Source organism: Hyla sarda, chromosome 4 (genome assembly GCF_029499605.1).
Source record: "Hyla sarda isolate aHylSar1 chromosome 4, aHylSar1.hap1, whole genome shotgun sequence".
Classification (NCBI taxonomy): domain Eukaryota; kingdom Metazoa; phylum Chordata; class Amphibia; order Anura; family Hylidae; genus Hyla; species Hyla sarda.
In genome coordinates this window covers 329,390,732-329,418,396 of record NC_079192.1, presented here as the reverse complement: position 1 = coordinate 329,418,396, position 27,665 = coordinate 329,390,732, and the positions used below count along the sequence as shown (strand labels likewise).

The 27,665-nt window shown below is 46.4% G+C and overlaps 2 protein-coding genes across 6 annotated transcripts in view; one reads left to right on the top strand and one right to left on the bottom strand.

Moving 5' to 3' along the window:
• Positions 1-27,665, top strand: part of P4HA2 (prolyl 4-hydroxylase subunit alpha 2) — a 231,618-nt gene that overhangs the window by 87,059 nt on the left and 116,894 nt on the right. The window contains exon 1 of one of the 5 annotated variants that reach the window (XM_056575044.1): positions 18,508-18,653. The exons of 2 other annotated variants lie outside the window; for them this stretch is intronic. The gene's annotated coding sequence lies outside the window, so the exon portion shown is untranslated. Of the gene's footprint in view, positions 1-18,507; positions 18,654-25,029; positions 25,051-27,665 lie in introns of those variants that run through there. 2 more of the 5 variants (XM_056575049.1, XM_056575046.1) reach the window with 2 other exon arrangements.
• LOC130367477 (uncharacterized) overlaps positions 1-27,665 on the bottom strand; it is a 98,154-nt gene that overhangs the window by 69,745 nt on the left and 744 nt on the right. Inside the window, exon 2 of the mRNA XM_056569900.1 lies at positions 22,269-22,377. The gene's annotated coding sequence lies outside the window, so the exon portion shown is untranslated. The remainder of the gene's footprint in view (positions 1-22,268; positions 22,378-27,665) is intronic.

Genomic DNA, 27,665 nt, shown 5'->3' with positions numbered 1-27,665 from the left:
TCCTTGGAAACTCCCTCTCCTCAGTTGGCCATGCCGGTTCAACTTTCCACCTCTACCAGAGTTCCCTTCCACGCTACTGCCTTTGTAGACTCCAGTTCTGCTGGGAACTTTATTAATGCCTCTCTGGTCCATAAGTACCATCTCCCAGTCACGCAACTCGTCAAGCCTTTATTCATCTCATCTGTCAATGGGGATGAGTCATGCAGTGCAATTTCTCACTGAACCACTAATGTTGCAAGTGGGAGTATTACACAAGGAGATGATACAGTTCTATGTGCTTCCCCACTGTACTTCTTTGGTTCTTCTCGGTCTACCTTGGCTGCAACTTCACGCCCCGACTGGCAAACTGGCGAAGTTTCTTGCTGGGGACATGACTGCCTGAATCACTGTCTGGCGGCACCAAAACCGAAGTGTTCCATACCTCCTCCTTCCTTGCCGGGCCTGCCTCCTCCTTACCAAGACTTTGCAGATGTGTTCAGTGAGAAACAAGCTGAAAGCCTTCCTCCACATCGGCCCTATGATTGTCTGATCGACCTTCAACCTGGAACTACACCTCCTCGAGGAAGAATCTATCCATGGCCCTATATGTCAAGGAGAATCTCCAGAAGGGATTTATCCAAAAGTCCTCCTCTCCTGCCGGTGCTGATTTCTTTGTGGAGAAGAAAGACGGGTCTCTCTGCCCATGTATTGATTATCGGGGACTCAATAATATCACCATCAAGAACCGATACCCCTACCGCTGATTTCTGAACTTTTTGATTGCCTGCGGAATGCCAAAGTCTTCTCCAAGTTGGATCTTCGAGGAACATACAATCTAATTAGAATATGAGAAGGAGACAAATGGAAGACGGCCTTCAATACCCATGATGGACATTTCGAGTACTTAGTGATGCCTTTTGGTCTCTGTAACGCCCCAGCCGTCTTCCAGTAATTCGTCAATGATATCTTCCAGGACCTCCTCTATACTTGTGTCGTGATGTATTTGGACAACATACTGATCTTTTCGCCTAACTTGGAAGTCCATCGCTCTCATGTGAGACAGGTTAGGCGATGCCTCCGGAGCAACTGACTCTACGCTAAACTCAAGAAATGCCTCTTTGAGAAGACGACTCTGCCGTTCCTTGGTTATATTGTCTGCAACCAAGGCCTCCAGATGGACCCAGACAAGCTGTCTCTGTTTTAAACTGGCCACGACCTACTGGCCTGCGGGCTATACGATGTTTTCTTGGATTTGCTTATTATCGACAGTTCATACCGCACTTTTCCACGTTGGTTGCACTGATTGTGGCACTAACTAAGAAAAAAGGTAACCCCAAATTCTGGCCTCATGAGGCTGAAGAAGCCTTCTCCCGATTGAAATCGGCCTTTGCTTCCTGTAACGGAGCTGGACGTGGATCCTCTAACTTGTGTGGCTGATGACACGGACTGCATCGGGGAGTGGAGTCTAAGGTGCCGCTATTCTTCACCAGAGCCCGCCGCAAGGCAGGATGGGCTTGCTGCAGCAGGTGACACCCAGGTCGCTGTCCCCGACACGGCTTGACCACACAGGTAGCTGGGCAAAGCGAGGTATCGGAGGATAAGGCAGCAGCATAGTCAGACATAGCAGAAGGTCAAGGCAGACGGCAAAGGTGCGAAGTCTATAATGTAGCAAGAAGGTTTGGATACACGGATAAGGCAAACAGGCAATAGGGAATGCTTAATCTCAGGCTAGAGGCACTGAAGATCCGGCAGGGAAGTGGGGGAGGTGCAGGAACTTTATAATGACTGTATTGCCGCCAGAGGAAGGAAGGTCGGTAATAAAGTCCATGGCAATATTGGTCCAAGGTCGCTCAGAAACTGGCAAAGTTTGTAGAAGTCCTGCATGTGTGGAGCGGGGGGTCTTGTCCCAGGCACAGACCGAACAGGAACAGACAAGTCAACGACGTCCTGTTTTAAAGTTGGCCACCTATACTGTTGGCATATGAGTTGTAAGGTTTTTTACGGATACCGGCATGACCAGCCAACAATGAGGAATGACCCCATTTCAAGACTCGAAGTCTGAGACGGGGAGTTACGAAAGTCTTTCCAGGAGGCAGGTGCTGAAGAGTTGCCGGTGCTGCAGAAATGAGACAATTAGGAGGAATAATATGTTGAGGATGGGATTCTTGGTCTTGTACATCGGAGGATCTAGACAGAGCCTGACGAGGGTTGAGACGATGAGCAGTCTGTGGATAGAGCAAGTTCTTGCGATCTGTATAAATAGTAATTGGGTGTACAGAGCCCTCCAACAGATGACGCCATTCTTCCAAGGCCAACTTTATAGCCAAGAGCTCATGATCTCCTATGGTATAATTTCTCTCCGCAGAGGATTTTTGTGTCAAAACTGCACCTGCACCTACTGAAGATGCATCCACTTCCAGAATAAAAAGCTTGCCTGGATCGGGTCTTGATAACACAGGAATAGAAGTGAAGGCGGACTTTAATTGTTTGAAAACTTCTTCAGCCTCAGGAGTCCAGACTGAAACAATGGGAGCTACTAGAGTTGTAACACTTGGCGGAGGTGAGAGTGATGAGACTGCACATTGGGAGAGTAGATGAGTATGTCATCCAAATAGACAACGACACAGGAGTACAGGAGGTCACGGAATGGCATCACTAGGACACTAGATGTCCATCACGGGTCTAAAACGCAGTCTTTCATTAATCCCTTTCACGTATGCGAATTAAATTATAGGCACCACGAAGGTCTAGTTTAGAGAAAATCCTGGAACCTGACAGACGATCAAATAACTCTGAGATTAAAGGAAGTGGGTAGCAGTTCTTTACTGTAATTTTATTCAAGCCTCGGTAGTCAATGCAAGGTCGCAAGGACCCGTCTTTTTTTTCCACGAAGAAGAACCCAGCTCTGGCAGGGGAAGAGGACTTCCTGATAAACCCTTTCTTAAGGTTCTCCTGGATATATTTAGACATGGCCAGAGTTTCAGGGACCGACAAAGGGTAAAATCTGCCCTTGGGAGGAGTGGTGCCGGGCATTAAGTCAATAGGACAATCATAGGGATGATGTGGTGGTAACACTTCAGCTTGTTTTTCACTCAAGACATCAACAAAATCCTGGAGCAACAAAGGCAAACCGGACAGAGGACAAGAAGATGATGGTTCCAACTTAGACAAATGTATATGAATACAGTGGCTGTTGCAATAGGGACCCAAGCAAAGAACTTCTCCAGTCTTCCAATCCAGCTGTGGGCATGGAGCTGCAACCATGGTAGACCAAGCAAGAGAGGAGAAGTACAATGGTGTGGTACATAGAAGGACAAGTTCTCCTTATGCGAGACTCCAACATGCATTGACAAAGGTTCTGGACGATATAGCACTCTACAGTCCAGTTTTCTCCGTTGACTGTCGAGATGTACAGAGACTTTAACAGGCGGGACACAGGCAGATGATACCTCTGAACTAGGAAGGCATCAATAAAGATTCCCGCCGAGCCAGAGTCCAGAAACGCAAGAACAGAGATGATCTCTTTGGAGGGTAGAAAAAGCTGGACCGTCATATTTAAGCGTAGGTGCGAGCATTTCCCTGTGACTGTGGACGCAGAGGACAATCCTTGAGGAAGTGATCAGCACTGGCGTATAGGCATAGATTCTCTTTCCTGCAGAGTCAGGCGAGACTGATCCACTTGCATAGCCTCCACTGCGGGAGGCAACGTAGAAGTATGCAAGGGTTGCTGGAAGACAGGTGCCAGACGAGGAAGGCGCCAAGGTCGTGCAGACTCGCTTTCTTGGCATAGGTCCTCACGTCGCTCAGAGAAACGGATATCAATCCGGGATGCCAAGTGTATAAGTTCATTCAGGTTAGATGGCGATTCCCAGGCAGCGAGGACATCCTTGATTTGACTTGATAATCCTCTCTTGAAGGTAGCGCAAAGAGCTTCATTATTCCATGACAACTCCGAAGCCAGAGTACAAAATCGTATGGCATACTCGCCTACACAGGAGTTGCCTTGAGATAGACTCAGTAATGCCGACTCAGCGGAGGAAGCTCGGACTGGTTCTTCGAAGACACCTCGAAATTCCGACAGGATTGCCTGGAGATTAGTAGTGAGAGCATCACTGCGATCCCAAAGCGGAGTTGCCCAGGCCAAAGCCCTTCCAGTTAAGAGACTGATGACTAAGTCCACCTTTGCTCGTTCCATAGAGAACTGTTCCGCCATGAGTTCTATGTGCATAGAGCACTGAGTCACGAAACCACAACAGGATTTGGGATCCCCCTCATATCTCTCTGGAAGAGACAAGCAGAGTTTAGTTCCGGAGATGGGAGGCAAAACCGGAGCAGGAGGAGGCTGTGGCGGTTGTTGCTGTGCAGTGAGTAACTGCTGCAATATGGTGGACAACTGTCTCAACTGCTGTGCCTGCTGGGCCAACTGCTGTGACTGGAGCGCCATGATGGAAGCGAGATCCGGATTATCTGGCATAGGAATCCCAGCGGGATCCATGGCCGGATCTTGCTGTAACAGAGCTGGACGTGGATCCTCTAACCTGTGTGGCTGATGACGCGAACTGTATCGGGGAGCGGAGTCTAAGATGCCGCTGGTCTTCACCAGAGTCCGCTGCAAGGCAGGATGGGCTTGTGGCAGCAGGCAACACCCAAGTCGCTACCCCCGACACGGCTCGACCACACAGGTAGCTGGGCAAGGCGACGTACCGGAGGATAAGGCAGTAGCGTAGTCAGACATAGCAGAAGGTCAAGGCAGGCGGCAAAGGTGCAAAGTCTATAACATAGCGGGAAGGTCTGGATACACGGATAAGGCAAATAGGCAATAGGGAATGCTTAATCTCAGGCTAGGGGCACTGAAGATCCAGCAGGGAAGTGGGGGGGGGGGTGCAGGAACTTTATAATTTAGTGACGGGAAGACGGGGACGCGTCCGCCGGAGCTGAGACATAGGGGAGGAGTCAGCAGTGGAGCATGGTGAGTGACGGGCTGAGATTCGCACGCGGGCGTGTACCACGATGCGAATCCCAGCCCCGCCAGCAGACGGGGACACAGGGATTCTGTGCTCACGGCCAGTGCTTGCAGCCGGAGCGCAGAGTGTAACACTTCCGCACCAGTTCTGATAAGACCCAACCCTGGAAAACCGTTCTTCCTCGAGGTGGACGCCTCTTCTGTAGGGGCTGGTGCGGTCTTGCTCCAAAAGACCCTCAGGGGCAAAACAGTGACTTGTGGCTTCTTCTCCAAAACGTTTTCACCAGCAGAGAGGAACTATTCCATTGGAAACCGGGAACTTACTGGAAGGGTCTCCTCATCCTGTCAATATTTACATGGACCATAAAAATCTCTTGTATTTACAGTCCGCACAGCGATTGAATCACCAGCAGCCCTGATGGTCTCTTTTCTTTTCCAGATTTAATCTTCTTATCCATTTTCGGCCAGCGGACAAGAATGTCAAAGCTGATGCTCTCTCTAGGGCCTCCGATGTTGTGGGCCTCGATTTCTCCTCTCGGCATATTGTACCACCTGAGCGTTTGATTTTGACTGCGCCAGTCGACCTTCAGCGAGTTCCCCCTGGGAAGTCTATTGTTCCTACACGCCTTAAAGTTAAGGTTGAACTGGTGACATTCTTCTTTACTGGCCGGGCATCCTGGAGTACGGAAGTCCATTCTGCTCATCTCCCGACATTACTGGTGGCCGGACCTGGAGCGAGATGTTTCTGATTTTGTTCGTTCCTGTGCAACGTTTGCCCGTAACAAGACTCCACGTCTTAAGCCTACAGGTCTTTTACAAACTTTGCTCCGAGCTCTGCCCGTAGCAGACACACTCCCCGATGCATTCTCAGCTCCACTAATCGCTCTCAATGCCGGCGCACGTACCCACTTCCTAGGGCGCACGCACGCCAGCTCTCTGAGATTTAAAGGGCCAGCGCACCAATAATTGGACACTAACCTTATAGGTAATTCTCACTTCCCCTTAACCCCCGCTGGATCTTTGTGCCTCCCAGCTTTAGAGAAAGGGTTCCCAGATGTGTCTGTCTTACCGTGCACCAGTACTTTTTTGCTATGTTTCTTGACCACTGAACCTTGCCGCCTACCCTGACCTACCTGCCAGTCCCCTTACGAATCTTTACCTCGCCACATCTCAGCAGCCACTGTGGGCAAGTCAGCCATGGGTAGCGACCTGGGTGTTTGCCTGCCGCAGCAAGTCCATCCCGCTTTGCAGCGGGCTCTGGTGAAAACCAGCAGCTCCATAGACTCCCCTCCCTTGTGCAGCTTTGATCATCGTCCACATTGGTACAGCGGTCTTATACACTCGAAGAACCGCTCTTTTGTGTGTAGTAAGCTAAATTGTATCATAACTTAGTTTAGATAGTAAGGGTCTATGGGGGTTTATAAAGCTTAATCCAGGATTCCCATGAGGCTGTACACTCATCTCTTTTTCCCTTTTGACCAAAAAATATTAGCTCATAGTTATAATGAGATAGCAGTGTATTTATTAATTCGTTAATGTGTGGAATCTCTTTTGATTTCCATTTGGAGGCTAGTAACATTTTATATGACAAACATATGTGTACAATCGGAGTTTGTATGTTTTTTGGGAGATTGTTATTTTCTTGCTCTCAAATTTCAATTAAGGTCCCTTTGGACCTGATAGATCCTTTGTGAATATGCATGACACTGTTTGGATGAACAATTATGCTCCACCAGTCAAGGTTGTTATGCATGTTCATATGTAAACTCTGACACATCTGATGTCATAATATGTTATATGTTACATTTCTTATGTTTATAAAATTCAATAAAAACATTGTGAAACACATTGGTACAGCGGATCCACTACCCCATCCGTGACAGCGGTACTATAATTTACCTAAAAAGAGTAATATATTGTTTTCTGTTGTCGCACCAGTGTATGCAATACTAAATATAGATGTAGTTTATTTACTAGGACCACATTGTAATAAAGTGTATATAAGATGTTCGCACAATTGTCTATAGTGTCTAATGTTTTCTTCTAGCCATGGCAGCTGTACAGGAGGTATCCTGAACCCATCAGGAGAAGCATATCTATTTACCTCATTGCCATGAAATACACTAAGTCGGTGTAAATACTACCAATATCTAAATACTACCAATATCTAATAGTCAATAGTCAAAAACATACTATTATTGTCTAGTCTTCAACAAATGTTGTCCATTATAGTTTTGTGTACAGATCGAGAGTCAGTATATACGTACACTAGTGAGTGATGTAAATATTGCATTTAAAGGGGTTGTCTACCATAAGGTGATTTTAGTACGTACTGTATGTAAGGAACCGAAGGGTTAACTTGCACTTAGAGCTTATGTTTGGTCTTGTTGCTTTGGTTACGCCTGTCTGCTGGGACTGGTCTACTGACCTTGATTGCAGCACCTGTTCTGGCTCCATATAAGCTGGCAGTCTACTCTCAGTCAGTGCTTGCTATAGGGTTCTGTTGGTTCCCTAGCTAGCTGTCTTCGGTATTGGTTATATCTGGCTTTTTGAACCTTTGGCTCCTCTCTTTGACTATTCTCTCTATTAGCGATTTTGTACTGTGATATCTCCTGGCTTCTGATGCGGATAGTTGACATTGGACCTATTGTGTGAGTGTTTAGTCTTCTTTGTTAGTTTGTCTGTTATTACAGTCCCTGCACTTTAGACTGTGTCATTGTAGTTTATTTTGACAAATATGCCACTCACGTATATAGGAAAGGACTGTCTTCGTGGTTGTGGACCTGTTATTTAGGACAGGTACGCAAGTAGGTAGGGACCAGGGGAGTGGGCGAGAATAGTGTGCACTCCGTCCCTGCCCATATGTGACAACGTACCTGTCAGACAGTAATGGACATGCTTAGGATCTGTGCTTGTCTTGGGGCTCAATGGCTATGTTGTGAGATTACCATAACACTGTGGCTAGCTTTTTATGAACTGGTATTTCCTGTTTCAGTTTTCTTTTTTTGACTACAAAGCCCACAATTCCATTTTCCTCCTTCCCACACATCAGCCACCCCACCCATTGAAACATAAATGAGCTGCATCAATTCCAAAAACCCGTGGTTTTCAATCAGGGTGCCTAAAGCTGTTGCAGTTGATCTCTCTCCCAGCAAGCAATCTCTCCACCCATTGAAGCAGACAGGCTCCCTGTCATCAGCTGACTAGTGAGTCAGGTCTCGGCCGCATTGCAACCTGAGACAACAGTCATTTTGTATGCTGTTAAAAATAAATATTGGGGTGAAAATCACAGAAATGTGAGAAAACCGTCACATACAGGTAGAGACACTATATTATGAACTACATTAACTTTACAGCCCCTGTAACATAGTCAAATAAAAAAAAAAATACCCCTTTAATGTACAGAAGATAGTCATGTACAATACTCAGTTAGGACTGTAGCCTTATAGTCAGTGTATGCTCAGTCCATATTAGTCTATAAAAATGTGTCTAATGTCGTCATATTCCTGTCTACTGTGCACAGGGTTCTCTTGTGGAGAGAGAGAACACCTGGAGAGTGTAAGTAGCACATAAAAGTGGCAGAGCTATTGTGTATATATAAATTGTCGTCATGTATTGTAAAAAAAGAAACAAATCAATATAACTGCTAGTCAATTGCTGCAGGGATAAGTAGCTGTCAGGATCCGGACTGGTATGCAGCGAGGACACTGGAGGTGGATCCTCTGTGTCAGTGGGGTGATGGCGTGGGCCGTACCAGGGGAACGGAGTCTAAGGGGTTCCTGGTTTTCACCAGAGCTCGCCGCAAAGAGGGATGGACTTGCAGCGGCAGGTAACCCCCAGGTCGTTCCACCCGATAGCGACTCAACCCCAACTGACAGCTGAGACAGGCGCGGTACACAGGGACAAGGCAAGAGCAAGGTCGGACGTAGCAGAAGGTCAGGGCAGGCAGCAAGAGTCGTAGTCAGGGGCAACAGCAGAAGGTCTCGGTACACAGGCTTGGGAACACACTAAACGCTTTCACAGGGCACTAAGGCAACAAGATCCGGCAAGGACAGGAAGGGGAAGTGGGTTTTTATTCATATGGAGCAGGTGGGAGCTAATTAGGAAGATTGGGCCAGGCATCAATTAGCGGTGCGCTGGCCCTTTAAATCTGAGAGCCCCGGCACGCGCGCGCCCTAGAGAGCGGGGCCGCGTGCACCAGGACCCAGCAGGAGATCGGGACAGGTGAGTGGAACGGGGTGCGATCCGCAAGCGGGCACGTACCGCTAGGCGGATCGCATCCCCGCGGGGCACAACAGAGCAGCGTCTCCAGTCAGCACTGCCGACCAGAGCGCTGCAGGGCAGAAGACGCCACGAGCGCTCCGGAGGAGGAGCCGGAGCGCTCGGCGTAACAGTAGCACTTGCCGATGGGCCCCATGAGAACAGGCATTAGGGCAGAGAGCCTCAGGCAGCCCGATCCACGCTAACCTCCACTAAAGCAGTTGTAAAGTCGAAAGATCTTACTCAGATTATTGTTGATTTCACCTCAGTTTCAATACCCTGGTTATCCGAGTATGTATGGACGTTGTTTGAAATGCCACATGAACTCTTTTCCCTAGTTATTAGCCCTGTGAAGGACATTGGTGCAATGCCCCAGGAACTGTTCACCCTCATCTTGGGCCAGTGGCCTTGTTCCTTGTCTGCCCTCAAGGACTGTACACCAAGGACGGCTTTATTTAAAAGCTGGAGTTTGTGCTTACCCAGTACAGAAGTGGCTCTTCTGTACACTATTGGTCCTATCAGGTAGACTCAGTCCCAGTCCCCTGGCCTCCACACTCCTCAGGACTCTCCTCACCCAGTCTGTTATATAAAGAGTTAATGTATTATATTCATGTTAATGTGCCTTTAAGTATTGTTGCTAAGCCTGTATAATCAGGGAAGGTGCCAGTGACCAGGTGACTTGTTGGTGACCTATGGGATTCCTCCAAATTGCTCCCTTATATAGCAGGGAGGAGCTAGCTAGTTCAGTTCTGCTCTGAGTGCAGTTGCAGTGAAGTGAAGACCTGAGAGTGTCTGGTGTTCCTGAGTGAGACCAAGGCCTAACCACGCAGCCACACAACCACTATCCGTGGAACCCCCTACAGGTGAAAGTCAAACCAGGTAAGCTTAAATACAGGGGAGAAGTCTAGTCAGCATAGTCAAGTCTAAAGTCAGAGTGGGACTGCATAATTGAGTCCAAGTCGACCACAAGTCCCAGCGAGCCCGCAAGTCTCCTAAAGTCGACTGGTCTCCTCCTTGGGCTTAACTGAGCTGTAAAGACTATAACATCTGTCTGCCTCAGTAAAGCTGCCGTTGATCTGTAACCTTGCATCGGAGTGACTATTTGCCCTGCACCTGGCCCAGGAACCAGCAGCCATACCTCGGGTGGTGTAGAGCAGTGCTCCCCAACCTTTTTATCGGCGCGGACCGGTAAACGTTTGATAAATTTTCCGTGGCCCGCTTGTTTTGATTTAATAATTTTAATTTAATTGTAACATCACAGGTCTCCCCCTTTGCAGCCCCTAACATCACAGGTCTCCCCCTCTGCAGCCCCTAACATCACAGGTCTCCCCCTCTGCAGCCCCCACATAACAGGTCTCCTCCTCTGCAGCCCACACATAACAGGTCTCCCCCTCTGCAGCCTCCACATAACAGGTCTCCCCCTTACCAGACCCCCCCCCCCCACACACACACCACATAACAGGACTCCCACCCTTTCCCTTACATTGTGATAACATTAGGTCCCTTTTCCTCTCACCCAGTATAGTAGATCTTCCCCCAAGCAGCTGAAGTCACTGTGCCACCAGGAGGAGGGGCCAGTAGCAGTGAGGAGACAGAGAGTAGACGGGAGTGTACTGTCTGTACAGCTCCCATTACAGACTCTGTACCCCAGACCTTCGGACCTCCGCTCGCTGTTTCAGCCTGTCAGGAGCCTCAGGACCTGTGTGTGATGCTGCAGCTTCGGAGAAAACAGGTCCTGACACTGCTGACAGACTGACACAGTGACTTGTCGGGACTCAGGCAGCCTGCGCTCCAGCCACTGCCGGCCCACAGGGCAGTGGTATCCCGGTAGGCCAGTCCAGCCCTGCACTTACCTCACGGCAGCTTCTCTTCAGTCCCCGCGTCTCCGACCTCGAGTCCTCCCGCGGGGCCTCCTCCTCGGCCAATGGTGTGAGGTTTGCATTTCGGCCAATCAGGAAGTCGGAGGACCCGCTCCCTGATTGGCCAGGAGGAGGATCAGTGTAACAATAGAGAATTTTCATTCGCTATTGTCACACAATGGGCGGGCTCAGGAGCCTCGGCTGTTAAATTATTTAAAGTTTCCTGAGCGGCCCGGTACCGTTTGATCCACGGACCGGTACCGGTCCACGGCCCGGGGGTTGGGGAACACTGGTGTAGAGCATAACCACACCCTGGCGTCACCAATACCAAGGGTTAATAACATCTGCCCTAAGGGTTACAACATCTGCCCTTCATCACACCCCTCAACACAAATGATTTTGTTTCACCTGTTTTATAGTTTGCCTTGAGAGGGGTGTCTACAAAAAGTGTAAAGCATTAAAAAAAAATTCACTTCTGTTTGGCCCTTGGATTAGAGGATACCAATAGGGAGGCTTACAGTCCTAATGTGTGCTGTTTACCTTTTACTATCCACCTCATCCCTTTTCTATCTCTCTCTCTCTACTTTTGAGGGTCTAGCTTCAAGGACTGGGTGGAGTAGAGTTGGATTGTTATTTTGTATATTTTGAACGTATGTCTTTATACTTATCTTTAGTGCTGGGAAGTACCTATATTGTCTAAAGATATTTCCTTTTCTTGCATGGCAGGATATTTGGTGTATTGTGGTAGTGATGAGCGGCATTGCCCATAATCAAATTCGCGATATTTCGCGAATATATAGATGAATATTCAACCTATATTTGCAAATTTCGCGTATTCGTTATATTCGCATATGTGAATATTCGCATATTGGATAAAGAAAACAGTGAGGGGGTGGGCAACTTTACTATTGGTTACTAGGGATGTTGTTGATAACCTCTGACAAGTGTATTTGCATCATTCTAATTGGCCTACAAGTGAAAAGAAGGAATATGCGAATATTCACATATGCAAATAATCACATACGCGAATATTCGCACATGCGAATATTCACATATGTGATTATGCGCATATGCGAATGTTCACATATGCATTTATGCACATATGTGGAAAAAAGCGAATATTCACAATTTCGAATATATAGCGAATATATTTGCAATATTCGTGAATTTGCGATATTCGCGATAAAAATTTGAAATGCGAATATTCGCACCCAACACTATTGTGGGGGTGGGAGGCAACTGTTCTTCTATGTTTGAATGCAAAATGTTACAAATGTTAATAAGAAAATACCTGATTAAAAAAAAATCTAGTTATAGGCCGCCCATTGTCCTGTATAAATGGGATGTGCAGCCAAGAATGATGAATTGAACTGGCTGAATGATTAATCAGATTAGCGCTAGTTTCTTCCTGCCCATTGGCTCATCTAAAATGGTCCCTAGAATTTTTTTTAGTCTAAAGATTACAATGTCTAAGAATTTAAATGATCTCCTTTACTGTATGTGTTAGATTTTCTCTGGCCTGTTCACACTTTAGGCTAGTCATTATACAATGTAAACTATTTTATTTAATCTATGCCTGCACAGATGACTGGCATGTGATTTGTACTAAAGTAGAATTGTCATATGTCAGCATCTTTCTTTATTTGTTGTCCCAATAAACTTTATGGGAAACCCATGGGAATTTTTAATTGTCTGTGGGAATCAAGGTCTGTTTACCCCCGTTGCCTGTGTGTGTACGCCTGTTCTTCCCTCACATTTATTAAAGGGGTACTCCGGTGGAAAACTTTTTTTTTCAACTAGTTCCAGAAAGTTAAACAGATTTGTAAATGACATCTATTAAATCTATTAAAAATCTATTTAAAAAAATCTATAAAAAAGCTTAATCCTTCCAGTACTTATTAGCTGCAGAATACTACAGAGGAAATTATTTTCTTTTTTTAACACCGAGCTCTCTGCTGACATCATGACCACAGTGCTCTCTTAATAGAAGTAATTTACAAATCTGTTTAACTTTCTGGAACCAGTTGACTTAAAAAAAATAAAAAAAAACATTTTTTCCACGAGTACCCCTTTAAGAGGTGAACATTCTTTAGAAACAGCAAAGTAGCTCAAATGTACACAGGTTTCTATGTGGGGTCATGGCTGGTGTGAGGTTGCACAAACACTCAATTTTTGCAACAATTTTGACTCACTGAACAAAATTTTTATACAGGGTAAAACAAATGATAACCCCCCTCCCTCCATATGGGGGAACAGTTGCCCATAGCGGATTGGTTGCTTTGGGCAACACCACCACTCTTCCTCTATACAGGTTTTGATAAACCTCCCCCAGTATCTTTATTTTGTGGGTTAATACAACTATGACAATGCCCATATTTGCATAGTTTTTGAATTAAATATTTTAAGAAAAGTCAAAATTTTTGTAACAAAATAGGTATGCTTAAAATTGTCTATGGGGTTGTATGTCATTTTTTGTGTTGTGATTTGCAGTTTTTACTGGTACAATTTTGGTTTACATGGGACTTTAAATTGTTAAAATACCCCTGTAAATGACCATTTTATGGTTCCAAAAACAGGCCAAAAAACTGCTGAGCTCTATTTGACTCAGTAGTAAAATGGATGTGCACATAAGTGTACCAGGGACGTGCACAGGCTGACTAGAAAGGGGGCTTGAGCCCCAGCCCTTTTGCCTTTACTCCTTAAAGTGCCCTGGGCAGTGCTGGGCAGTCTGGCATCATTATGTGGACAGTTATATAAATAATTATGGGAAGTGCCCTTTCATTTTCAGTTCAGCCCCTGCCCTCCCCCCCCTTCCAAAATGTCTGTGCACGTCCTTGATGTGAACATTCTGTTCCCTGATGTCTGTCAAAGTCACCCCCTAGCCCGGCGTCTGACAGCTGGCTTGTCGGAACTGCTAGCCCGCCAGCTTTTACCATACAGGCTGGTGGAGTCTGAGGCCTTTAAAAAATTTGGAGCCATTGGGACACCGCAGTGGAAGGTACCCGGACAAAATTTTTTTGCACAAAAGGCAATCCCCAACCTTTACTCCATTGTGCAAAAGGAAATTATGGCATGTCTGGCACACAGTGTAGGGGCAAGGGTCCATCTGACCACTGATACCTGGTCTGCAAAGCATGGTCAGGGCAGGTATATCACCTACACTGCACATTGGGTAAACCTGGTGACGGCTGCCAAGCATGGAATGCGTGGCTCTGCAGAGGAGTTGGTGACACCGCCACAACTTGCAGGCAGGCCTGCTGCCACCTACTCTCCTCCTCCTACTCCATCCTCTTCCATAACATCCTCGGCCGAGTCCTCTTCAACTGCTGCATCTTGCTCCACATCACCGGCACCCCCCCAGCTCCCCAGGTGCTATTCCACATCCCGGATACGGCAGTGTCACGCCATCTTGGGGTTGACTTGCCTCAAAGCGGAGAGTCACACCGCACCAGCGCTCCTGTCGGCCCTGAACGCACAGGTGGACCAGTGGCTGACTCCGCACCAACTGAAGATCGGCAAGGTGGTTTGTGACAACGGAACAAATTTGTTGGCTGCATTGAGGTTGGGTAAGTTGACACATGTGCCGTGCATGGCACATGTGTGTAATCTGATTATACAACGCTTTGTGCTCAAGTACCCAGGCTTACAGGATGTCCTGAAGCAGTCCAGGAAGGTGTGTGGCCATTTCAGGCGTTCCTACACGGCCATGGCGCTCTTGTCAGATATCCAGCTGCGAAACAACATGCCAGTGAGGAGCTTGATTTGCGACAGCCCGACACGTTGGAATTCAACACTCCTAATGTCTGACCGCCTGCTCCAACAAGAAAAAGCCGCCAACGAATATTTGTATGACCGGGTTGCTAGGACATCATCTGCGGAGCTGGGAATTTTTTTGCCACGTTACTGTAGGCTCATGCGTCCTTTTGAGGAGGTGACAAACCTGGTCAGTCGCACTGAAGGCACCATCAGCGACATCATGCCGTTTGTTTTCTTCCTGGAGCGTGCCCTGCGAAGAGTGCTGGATCAGGCAGTAGATGAGCGTGAAGAGGAAGAGTTGTGGACACCATCACCACCAGAAACAGCCTTATCAGCATCGCTTGCTGGACCTGCGGCAACGCTGGAAGAGGATTGTGAGGAAGAGGAGTCAGAGGAGGAATGTGGCTTTGAAGAGGAGGAGGAAGACCAACCACAGCAGGCATCCCAGGGTGCTCCTTGTCACCTATCTGGTTCCCGTGGTGTTGTACGTGGCTGGGGGGGGGGGAAGAAAATACCTTACCTGACATCACTGAGGACGAGGAACAGGACATGAGTAGCTCGGCATCCGTCCTTGTGCAAATGGGGTCTTTCATGCTGTCGTGCCTGTTGAGGGACCCTCATATAAAAAGGATAAAGGAGAACGACCTGTACTGGGTGTCCACGCTACTAGACCCCCGGTATAAACATAAAGTGCCTGACATGTTACCGCATTACTGCAAGGCGGAAAGGATGCAGCAGGTCCAAAATAAATTAAGAAGTATGCTGTACACAGCATATAAGGATCATGTCACAGCACAACAGGGATCTAACAGGGGAAGAGGTGAAAGTAATCCTCCTCCTCCTCCCACGAACACGCCGGCAAGGTCAGGATGCTGTACAGACATGCTGTTGATGGAGAACATGCGGAGCTTTTTAAGTCCTACGCATCGCCACAGCCCTTCGGGGTCCACCATCAGAGAACGACGTGACCCACAGGTAGCAGACTACCTGGCCTTAACCACAGATATCGACACTCTGAGGAGCAATGAACCCCTTGACTACTGGGTGTGCCGGTTTGACCTGTGGCCTGAGCTATCCCAATTTCGAACTTCTGGCCTGTCCCGCTTCAAGTGTCCTGTCAGAAAGGACCTTCAGTGCAGCAGGAGGTATTGTCACTGAGAAGAGGAGTCGCCTTGGTCAAAAAAGTCTGGATTACCTCACCTTTCTTAAGATGAATCAGGGATGCATCCCGAAGGGATTGACACTGGGCGATACATTTGACTGAACAAGGCCTGATCAGATGAGCTGCCTTGGCCTAAAAATGGTCCACACGCTGCTGTAATTGAACTCTGAATGCCGGATGACTTGCGTGACTTATACACCACCAACTAGGGTTCAAGCCGCAATGTTTTAGGGCACTTTCTGCCTGGCGAAACAAACAGAAATTTTTCTGGCCGCTGCTACACCAGCGGCTGCGACAATACCAAATTTTTCAGCCAGGTGTACATGCCTAATTTTTCTGGCCTCTGCTGCTGCACTTGTTATGGTACTGCAATTTTTATGGCCGCTGCTACAGCTGTGACAATACCAAATTTTCCAGCCAGGTGTACATGCCTAATTTTTCTGGCCTCGGCTGCTGCACTTGTTATGGTGCTGCAATTTTTCTGGCTGCTGCTACAGATGCGGCTGCGACAATACCAAATTTTTCATCCATGTGTACATGCCTAATTTTTCTGGTACTCTCTGCTGTCCATTTTAGCAACCGTGGATATTAGATGTATGCTAAGGGTAGCATGGTGGCTCAGAGGTTAGCACTGCTGCCTTGCAGCACTGGGGCCTTGGGTTCAAATCCCACTATGTGCTGCCTCAAGGGGGGCTCTAACTATGTGCTGCCTAATATGGGGGAATCTATGAGCTGTCTAAATGGGGGATCTAACTATGTGATGCCTAAAGGGGGCTAAAGCACATTATTCCAAATGTTTGGTGATTTATGCCCTTTATGGAGTAAAACCAGACTCTGCCTCAACTATGTAATTTTCCATGGGAGTTTTGCCATGGATCCCCCTCCGTCACACCACAGTCCAGGTGTTAGTCCCCTTGAAACAACTTTTAAATCACTATTGTGATTTTAAAATTCGCCTGCCCATTGAAGTCAATGGTGGTTTGCCGGTTCGCGAACTTTTGCGGAAGTTCGCGTTCGCAAACCGAAAATGTTATGTTCGCGACATCACTTTCGACAGCCACATGTGCATAGAGCAGAGTCAACTCTCCATGCATTCTCTATGGAAGCGCTGGTGGATAGGGGACAAGTTGTGAAATGCTGGATAAGGAAGATCCACTATGCCAGCATAAATTGGTGAATTTGTACGACCAGTCCGGGGTCTGTACCACCTAGTCAATAGCTTGAAAGACTTTTCTTGTATTCTCAGGCATCTAGAGAAACCCATTGGGAGGGGGGGGGGGGTGATTTTATGAATAATGGCTGTGGTATGTGGTTGTTTTTTTTTTTTTACTCCTCTTTTTCATGGGTGGCTTTTTAACTCACTACACCAAATTTACAAAAAGGCGCAAGTCGGGCTATTTCAAAAATGACATATGTGCAGTCCTGCAGGAACATGTGGGAACTGAGTTCCTGCACTTTTTTTCACAGCAGGACCACCGTTCCCATAGCTGGAGTCCTGCAGGATCAGCCTTGATCCTAGGTAAGTTCCCACACTTTTTTTTCCCCAGGACTTGACCCCTGCATATGTGTGTTATCTGTGTGAATTTACCCACCTTACAGGTGAGTGTTACAGGAAGCTGTTTCAGAGGTGATTCCTTGTGTGTTAAACATAAAGGAGTAGTCCAGTGCTGAAATACATATCCCCTATCCAAAGGATAGGGGATAAGTTTCAGATCGCGGGGGATCCGACCGCTGACCCCCCCCCGCGCGATCTCCAGTACGGGGCCCCGGCAGCCCGCGGAAAAGGAAATATATATATATATATATATATATATATATATATATAAATATATATATATATTTCATTAACAAGGTGGTCTGCTTATATTAATGGGTAATTTCAACTAATTTTTGTACTGTGTGTTTTCTATGCCATTTTTTTTATGGAGGTGATTTGCACCTTTTTAAAGGGTTTGCGCCAAATTTTGCACCTTTTTAAGAAGTCGCATTTTCATAAACTCCTGACCACTGCAAAAAACCCGACTGAAAGCACACATACCGCCGCCAAGGAAAGGAATGTGCGTAAATGAAAAGGCGCAAACAACGCACTGCGCCAAATTAACCCCCAAAACAAGGGTAAAGAGTTTCATAAATACCCCTTCCCATTGAGTTCAGGAGGATGTTATGGTTATTTAGGGGTCAGTATAGCAATCAGAGAACAGTGATGTCATCTCGTAGTGGCAATGATGAACATTTACTACATGCACCGGACACTGTTCAGACTTTATGACAGTATCATATTCCCAACCATTCATCTGTATGTGACTCCAGCTACTAGCATTGACTTCAAGGATGTAACCTGGCCAAGTGCCAGCTCAGCAGCTCTGTGTATAGCACTGGCGGTATATGAAGGAGACAGATAGGGGGGTTGGGGGAGCCATGCTGGCACTACTACACAGACACGGCCCCCCCCGCCCCCATACACATCTGCACACACACACTGTAACGACACGTATGAGCAGTACAGCAGCACCGTGAGCCCCTGCACGACCCGCACTAGGGGAGGCGGGGCCGGATGACACGTGACGGGGGCGGGGCCCCGGGGAGGAGGCGGGATCCCTTGTACACAGAGGCTGTGCACACTGAGCTGCCTGTCACCGGGATCTGCGGAGGGGTCTGCGCTGCGCTCCCTGCGGTAAGTGCGCGGACACTGGAGGGTGGAGGTCATAGTCCTGGAACATAGTCCTGGAAAGTTCTAGTGACATGTACGGGGTGTCCGGGCTGGGCTCCTCACAGGTCCCCATCACCGCTGTACAGTCCTGTATGCACGTACAGGACTTTATAGTGAGTGTTCACACTGGACGTCTAGAACATGCGGGTGTAGCAGAGCTGACTGGGTGCTATTGTATGTACTGTCATCTCTGTGTACATACTGTTTACTGGGGGTTATATACAGGTGTCACATAAGGTAGGTAGGGGTGTCACCTGTTGTTGGTAGGGACAGGACCTCCTGTATTGGGGATATGCCCTGTGATGTTCTCAGATTGGCATGTGACCCCCATTGGCATAGTAGTGCCTAAGAGGAGGTTTTCCATGGACATGGGGATGTTGTATAGATTCAGTGGTGGCATAATAGGAGTTGTAGTTTAGCCACAGGTTGGGCACCACTGGTCTGGAGGGTTCATTGTGCCCAGCTCACAACCCCCTGTGGGGCTCACCAGAGCAGTCCTGAGTTACATGATCATAGGGCAGTGTCTCCCAACCAGGGTGCCTCCGGCTGTGGCCAAACTACAACTCCCAGCATGCCCGGACAGCCTTTGGCTGTCCGGGCATGCTGGGAGTTGTAGTTTGGCCACAGCTGGAGGCACCATCGTAGGGAATAGGTTTGGTGTATCCTAACCACAGAACAGTGCCGGACTGGATGGTATAGTAGCAGAAATACATATTTACACTATATATAAATATTTTGGCTTTCTTTTTTTGACTGTCTACATATAAAACCTTGTTTCCGAGTTGTCCCTCACGGATAGGACGTCTGTCAGGACACTTTTGCCTTCTAATCCCCAGACTAGACCCATTTTTCCTCCACTTTCAGGATTGGGGTCCCTGTGGTCGGACCCCCCATTTATCAGATACTTAGATGGCCGATAAAATCTGATCTTCGCACACAGCCCCTTGTACCTATCACTTCAACAAATGTCTGACACAGCATAGTGACACGTCCGAAGTTTACATCTGTGGGGGTCCGGTGCTGAGACCCCCACCAATCGAAGAAGCACACTGTTCAGCCCAGCTCCTCTACCCCCTAAGTTTTGTGGCACCTGGTCCCCCACATGCCAGATCTTTGATGTCAATATGATGGCAGAAGTTTGCTGAAATGATAGGTACGCTTTAAGCTGCAGTCCAGCACTTTGTGGATTAGAAGTCTCCCTACAGACTACCTTTAGAGTTGGTTCCCAAATGATTAGGGACATCTGCTCTAAATCTAGAAACGATGATTCCCTGGAGGTCCTGGTTGGGGACAACTTTCTCTGTAGCTTCAAAAAGGTGCCCATTCATCTCAGACTAAAGTCGTCCGAACCCAGTGCCTTGGAAGGATTGGACAGTCTGTCTAAGGTATAATTGTGTCCATCAACAGATGATGTAGGTTGAGAAAAGGGTCGTCGTGTTCGAATTTTTTTCTACTCAACTCCATTGTTTTAGGAGGGATAACCCAGCATCAGCACTATCTGGCTGCAGCTTACCTCTCCCCATAGTGGAAACATGATGCGTATGGTGAGGTCAAGAGAGATAATTGTTGGCCAAGCTGTTCAACTAACAGTTATTGAAAATGTAAGGCCATCTCAATAGATAGAAATGTTAGTATACAAGGGAACCAGTGGGCTGTATCGGTTTTGGGTTTCATGTAACCGGTTGGGCACCCTCATACTAGGGTCACACCTAGTAAATATGTAGTGTATTCTCCTATGACAAGACACACAGGGTTATCGGTGGCAGCCCTGTGTGAGGTAAGGTTTGGAGGCAGGTCGAGTGCGCCCACGTGACTGTGCCGTGTAGGCCCTCCGCCACAGGGAAGCTCTGTATGTATGCCCATAGGACAATGTGCAGCATATTTTCTGTTGTGCAGCAGATTTTGCGCAGCGTGGAATACGCCATGCTGGACCATACCCTTAGGGTGTACCCTCACATACAGTATCTTGCGCCTATTTGATACACAATATTTGAAGCTGCAGTTTTGATGCTGTGTTCAGTCATCTAGTTTACATTAAAGGGGTACTCCACTGGAAAACATTTTTTTTCTTAAGTCAACTGGTGCCATAAAGTTAAACAGATTTGTAAATGACTTCTATTAAAAAATCTCAATCCTTCCCGTACTTAGCAGCTGCTTTATGATCCACGTGAAGTTCTTTTCTTTTTGAATTTCCTTTCTAGTCTGACCACAGTGCTCTCTGCTGACACCACTGTCCATGTCAGGAACTGTCCAGAGCAGGAGAGGTTTGCTATGGGAATTTGCTTTTATTCTGGACAGTTCCTGACATGGACAGAGGTGTCAGCAGAACGCACTGTGGTCAGACAGAAAGGAAATTCAAAAAGAAAAGAACTTCCTGTGGAGCATATAACAGCTGATAAGTACTGGAAGGATTAAGATTTTTAAATAGAAGTAGTTTACATATCTGTTTAACTTACTGGCAACAGTTAATTTAGAAAAAAAAATGTTTTACAGCAGAGTACCCCTTTAGAATCTGTAACATGAAATCTGCTGCTTCAAATCCTGCACATCGCATAGGCACAGGATACTGTACGTGTGAATACACTGACATTGTGGCATTTTTATAGAAATCACAGTCAGGCTGGTAGTTCTCTTGGTGCTTCCTGCCCCACTGGGCTTAAAGGAGAACTCAGGCAAAAATTAACTTGTCCCCTATCTACAGGAAAGCTGATTGCGTGGGGTCCGATCACTGGGACCCCTCGCGATCTCCAGGACCCTGGCTCAGTGAGAAAGTGTATGTCGTATACCAGTAGACGGCAAACACTCCTTCCATTTCTATGAGAGCGCCGATGATGCCCAAGTACCCTCGCTTCTCACTGAGCGCCGGGTCCCAGCCTGGAGATCGCAGGGGTCCCAGCACGCGATCAGCTGTCTATCCCCAATCCTGTGGATAGGGGATAAGTTAATTTTCGCAGGAGATCTCCTTTAACTGACAAGTCTCTCCCTATGCGTGCAAAGAACCATCAGTCAAATTCCAAGCCTACTGCAGTACAGTAGTAGTACTATTGCAAACACGACATGTTTTGTTAGGTTGTGCGCCAGATTCTGGCGCATTGCGCCAGAAATTCTGTCTGCACCAGAATTTGCACCAGAATTGAAAAAACCCTGACTAACTCTCAATTTTGCTAAGAAAACCCAAAAAAGGGGCGTGCCAGTCGGGGGGAAAAGGGGCACCGAAAAGGGGCGTGTTCCCGACATTTTCACAAAAACCCAACATATTTACTAAGGTTTCCACAGAAAATGTGATGGATTTGAACTGAGGAAAACCCTACAGATCAAAGCATGTGTAAAAAAAAAAAAAAAGGAAAATGTTGGGAAAGTGGAAAATGTAGGGAAACCTTAGTAAATACCGTGGAAAATAAATTGTAGGGAATTAAAACCCACAAAGAAACCTACACAACACTCTTAGTAAATAAGGGCCAGTGTGTACTCTTATCTTCAGTGTTAAGCCGGTATACACCGCACATACTAGAAACACTGTAGTGTGGTTGGAAGCAGCAGAAAGTTTCTCTGCTGATACAGAATGTCTGCCGGCATTACCATCACTTGGCCAAGACCTATCAGCTGTGACTCCTCCAAGGAATGTGCATGTTATTTCAGTGGAGAGGGGGAGATAAGTGGCTGCCAGGCACCTCCGACCAGCTACATCCTGAAAGAAACAAAAGGAAAAAAAATCTATCCACACTTATACATTTTATAAATGTTATATTTTATTTTTCAGCCAAATGTTAAGGGGTTTGAGCTGCCTTAGCCTGGAAGTTTTTTTTTTTTTTTTTGCTTGCCCTCACCTCACAGCCTCTCCTTTACTGACATACAGGGCTCTTCACATTAGTCAAGGAGGGGCTTGGAGGGGAAGGCAAACGAGGATGTGGCACTTGAGCTGCTTGGCTCCACCTCCTTGACATTTGGCAGAGAAACAAAAACATGATTTTATACATTATCCATCACCTCCAGGAAAGGTGCATTGTGCATTTATACCGTAAAATACAGCTATCAGTGTCTGCAGCTTTTAGCAGCAAATGGAACTGACAGATTCCCTTTATACATCAAGACCTTGCAACTAAAGATTCTTCACCCAGGGTTTTAGCCCTTCACCCTGCCCCCACCCTGTCTCAGAAAATGTCATAGCCCATCAATATGCCATGACTTTATAACTTTAAGAGACGGAGATTAATCACAGTTTTCAGGAATCTGACCTGCAAACGATATTTGTTCTCGGAGTAAGGGCAGCCACCTAGCAGCAGCTTGACACCTTAGCATTTTTTGGAAAGTGTGGCAGCTAACCAGACCCCTAGTGATGGGCATAGAGAATGGGAAAGAAAAGGTTGCCTAACAGTATTATTAGATGAACAAAATGTTTTGAGGTAATCTTAAATGAAAAGTAATGGTATATGCACACGGCAGAATGTCTGCATGCAGTTTCCACGTCAAATTAAAGCCCAATAAATTTCAATGGGATTCCACACTTCATAATTTCAGCATGCGCATTCCGCATGGATTCCGTACAAGCTGGAAGCCACCCAAATGAATGCTGACGCGGAACAGGAGCAGATGTGCGGAAATTCTGCCGTGTGAATATACCTTAACATGTCACTTAACCCTTAGTCTACTTTAGTTCATCATCAATAAAATAACAGAAAGCTATCGAGCTTGTAAACCGAACGCAGCCTGAGAAGGAATTGTGCAAAAAAAAGTATAACTTTTTATAACTTTCTGCTGCGGTAGAAAATGTATATTTTTCTAAATTAATTTAGCGCGATATAACTTTGCCTACTTCTTGGATTTAGCTGTTGTATGTTGTCATTGCTTCTGGTTCATGGTTTGTCCTAGAAAAACAAAGACACTACCAACAGGAATAATTAAAAGGGGTGGTATACTTGGGTGGGGGCCATAGCATGTCATAGATTCCTGCCTTATATTTCCTTCACGGAGGCAGCCACCTGGTAACAACTAGTGGGTAGAGTAGCACACATGGTGGTAGCTCTCCGGAACTCCAACCTTTCTACCTCAGAAGTGCACCAATAGTGTCTGATAAACGTTCTTTCAGAAGACTATGCAGCTGTCCTAACCCCTTTAAGACTGGGAACATTTTTGATTTTGCACGTTTATTCTTTCATCCTTGCCTTTTGCTAAGCCATAACAATTATTTTTTTTTTTTTTTGGGGGGGGGGGGGGGGGGGGGCCTTCTTTTTCATGCTGTTCACTGTGCAGCAAACTGACATGTTGGGCCTCATGTTAAGCTGAAACCAACCAGTTTTTGTCTGGTTCTTTCGGTGCAAAGTGTCTGCGACATTGTGCGCCAGGAAAATCTGACAAACCCGACAATTCTGGTGTTTTTTTTTTAAACATTTACACCATTCTTCGTGTAGGACATTTCCGCACACAATACCACAGATGTTCGTTATAATAAAAAAAAAAAAAAAAAATGTATTATGGAAGGGGTTAATTTATATAGGGGTTAACACAATTTTTTTTCCCCTACCCTTTTTGCTTCCCATAGGGGACCTGTATGAGTCAATAGTGCTGTGTCCAAGAGATCTGACCCACTACTCCACCACCAAGACGACCTCTAACAAACATTTAAAGGGGTACTCCGCACCCCTAGACATCTTATCCCCTATCCAAAGGATAGGGGATAAGATGTCAGATCGCCGGGGTCCCGCTGCTAGGGACCCACGGGATCTCGGCTGCTGCACCCGCCTTTACGGCTTGCACCTCACACCGGCAACGCTGGAGGCTTCGGATCCCGACCACAATGGCGGACAAGCTTGACGTCACGACTCCGCCCCATGTGACGTCACGCCCCACCCCCTCAATGCAAGTCTATGGGAGGGGGCGTGACGGACCTCCCATAGACTTGCATTGAGGGGGCGGTGTGACGTCACGCTCGTTGCGAGGTGGAAGCCGTACAGGTGGGTGCAGCAGCCGAGGTCCCGGGGGTCCCCACCAGCGGGACCCCGGCGATCTGACATCTTATCTCCTATCCTTTTGGATAGGGGATAAGATGTCTAGGGGTGCGGAGTACCCCTTTAAATGCTGGCTTCAACGCCGGTCCCAAGCTACTAAAATCAGCTGGGGGGGTGGGCAGGGTAGGGAGTGGGGTTGAGTCGCTCATACAACCATAGCACATTAGGCTACTTTCACACTATATGTACCTCTGTTTTAAAGACTCGTTACAATGACCCGTCATGAAAACCCTTAAAATGGCAGTTTTAGCTGTTATTAATAACGGACGTTATTTGAGACTGGAGAAAAACTAGTGCATGTAACGTTTTTTTCTCCCATCAAAAATGACATCCGTTATTCATAACAGCTAAAACAGGTGATAACGGATAATCAAAAAATCCCATAGACTTGAATGGGATTTTGTAATGGCCGTTTTTTAAGGGTTTTCTTAATGGGACATTGTAAGGGGTCTTTAAACGGAGGAACATATAGTGTGAAAACAGCCTTATGTGTAGTGGGATGCTGCTGTTCTATTCACGCGTTACAAAGACATGTTAAAGACATGCGCAAACAACATGCAGGGTTTTTTTTTTCTTTCAATTTACCTCATATTGCAGGTAAAAACACAGTATAACAAAATGGGAGCAGAGGGGACTTGTTTGGGTACCATTTGCACCCTTAGTCATGGTATGACATTATAATAGTGGCCATAGATGTATAAACAGATCTTACTCTGTGTAAGGGCAGATTATAGCACTGGTTCTAGTATGGATTTTGTGTGAAAAGTAGGAGGTCTCTTTTGATACAGAACTTTTTAGAGTAATTGATAAGCCGTTTCTTAAGACCTATCAGTCCGAACAAAAACATTCCTATATTTCTAAAAATTGTCTGGATGGAATCTGTAATTGGGGACTCAGCCTGTGGTGGTCTTTTGAAGCAAAATTTGGATAATGCCCTTCTGTTAGGGTTCGGGGCCCAGAGAATGTTTATCTGGCCTTTCCATGGAAATCTTGGGTCTGCCCTTGGAACTCATATGAGCGACCCTCTTAGGCCATATTCTCACAGCAAAATTTCCCTGCGAAATTCCGCACAGTAATTCTGCTGCAGCAGAGTCTCATTAAATTCAATGGCATTCTGTTGCGCTGTGCACAAGGCGAAATTTCTGTGCCTGATGTTTCTGGCACGGAAATTCTGCAGTCCGAAGAAAGAATGAACATGTCTATTCTTTCTGAGGACTCCGCACGGAATGCATTGTCGTCTATGAGATGGCACATTCCCGTGATGTCCTAGTGCCGGCATGTTATGCTGGCGCCCGCAGTTTGCAGAATGTCCGCATAGAGAATATCCGTCCGGACAGTCTGCTGTGTGAACCTGCCCTAATGCTTTGCAAAAGATTTTTCTAGCTTTACATTGACCCTTAACCTCTGGAATGAAGTCTGGGCCAAAAAACTTTCAAGTCTACCCTAACTTTAGTCACATAGTTAAAAGATTGACCAATCATAAGTACTACTTTGTTGGCTGCTTCAAGTAAGGCTAATTTGGATGATAATAGGGACCATATATTAAGGGTTTGGAGACAACATTCTTTGTTTTGCTTTTGTCACCATAAATAAAAGTGGACCCATCGTATCTGCCAGTAATGGATAAAGTGATGGGCCCATCTCAAGGACTAGTAAAGCCAGGAGGTCAGGAATCCCAATACATTTTCTAAGCACCAGCTCATCCTCCTTAATGGGAATGTGCAGTCTACTTTTTTCTTCATGATTAGAGCTAGATACTGAAACATTTTTATTTATTTATTTATTTATTTTATCTAATCTGTTTCTGTTCGTAAAAAAAAAATGTTCTCTTCTTTTTTGTGCATTTATACAGTGGCTGCCATCTTGCATGAGCTTTTTTTTTTTTTCTTCAGCATATAATGGTATGCTTTACAGAAGGAAACATAGACAGCAATAGACTGAGAAAGGACTGTCCCATTCACATAAATTGGAGACCAAGGAGGAATGCTGATTTCTCTTGTGAATGGTGGTGGATCCAGTGTTATCTCTCTACTGGTGTCACATATTACTGTGCTCTTCAGAAAAAAGACATTACTGGGAAATGATCTGTACAGAACAGGAAGTGTTAGCTTAGTTATAGATATAGTGGCCAGAATGGAAACTGCAAGATTTCAGGATTATTATAAAAAAACTAAAATGGATGGTAAAATGCTAAATTCTTAACCAAAAATATATGGTTAACATATAATTCTGATTTAAAACAGTCATTTTCTGAAGACACATTCCCTTAAACCAGGGGTCTCAAACTGGTGGCCCTCCAGATGTTGCAAATCTTCAACTCCAAGCATGCCCGGCTGCCATTAGCTGCAGCCAATGGCTGTTTGGGCATTTCCAGGCATGCTGGGAGTTGAAGTTTTGCAACATCTGGAGGGCCACCAGTTTGAGACCCCTTCCTTAAACTAAAGTGGAGTGAAACCTGATCTGATGAGTCCTAAATGGCTTGTCTCTGAGAGTAAGGCCTCGTTGATGTTGATGTTTCGCATCCGACCCGTTAAGGCTCTTTTTTTTGTTGTTGAGCCAATTGAACCCTAATATGGGTCTGATGCAAACGGCTGCTATAGGCTCCCGACGGACCCCATTTACTTGCATGGGGTCCATTGGTGATTCAGTTATTTTACAGGAATTGCTGACAGAAAGGAAGAGTATGGCTGGCTAGTCCTACTCTGAGCATCAGGTGTTCCTCTTTCAGCCCCTCTCTGAGGATGCAGTTGAGAAGGTAATAAATTCAGATTCCCAATCTACCTCCACTGGCAAATTAATAAGGTCTTGATTAAACCTATTTAAGAAGCCAAGACTCTTGCTGGGGGATTCTGAGGTAAGCTTCTTCTCCTCTGTCCGTTTCGTGTGAATTGGAGACCAATGACCCTCATGAGATTTGAAGGTAAACACCTTAAAGGAGTAGTCCAGTGGTGACCCAGTGGTGAACAACTTA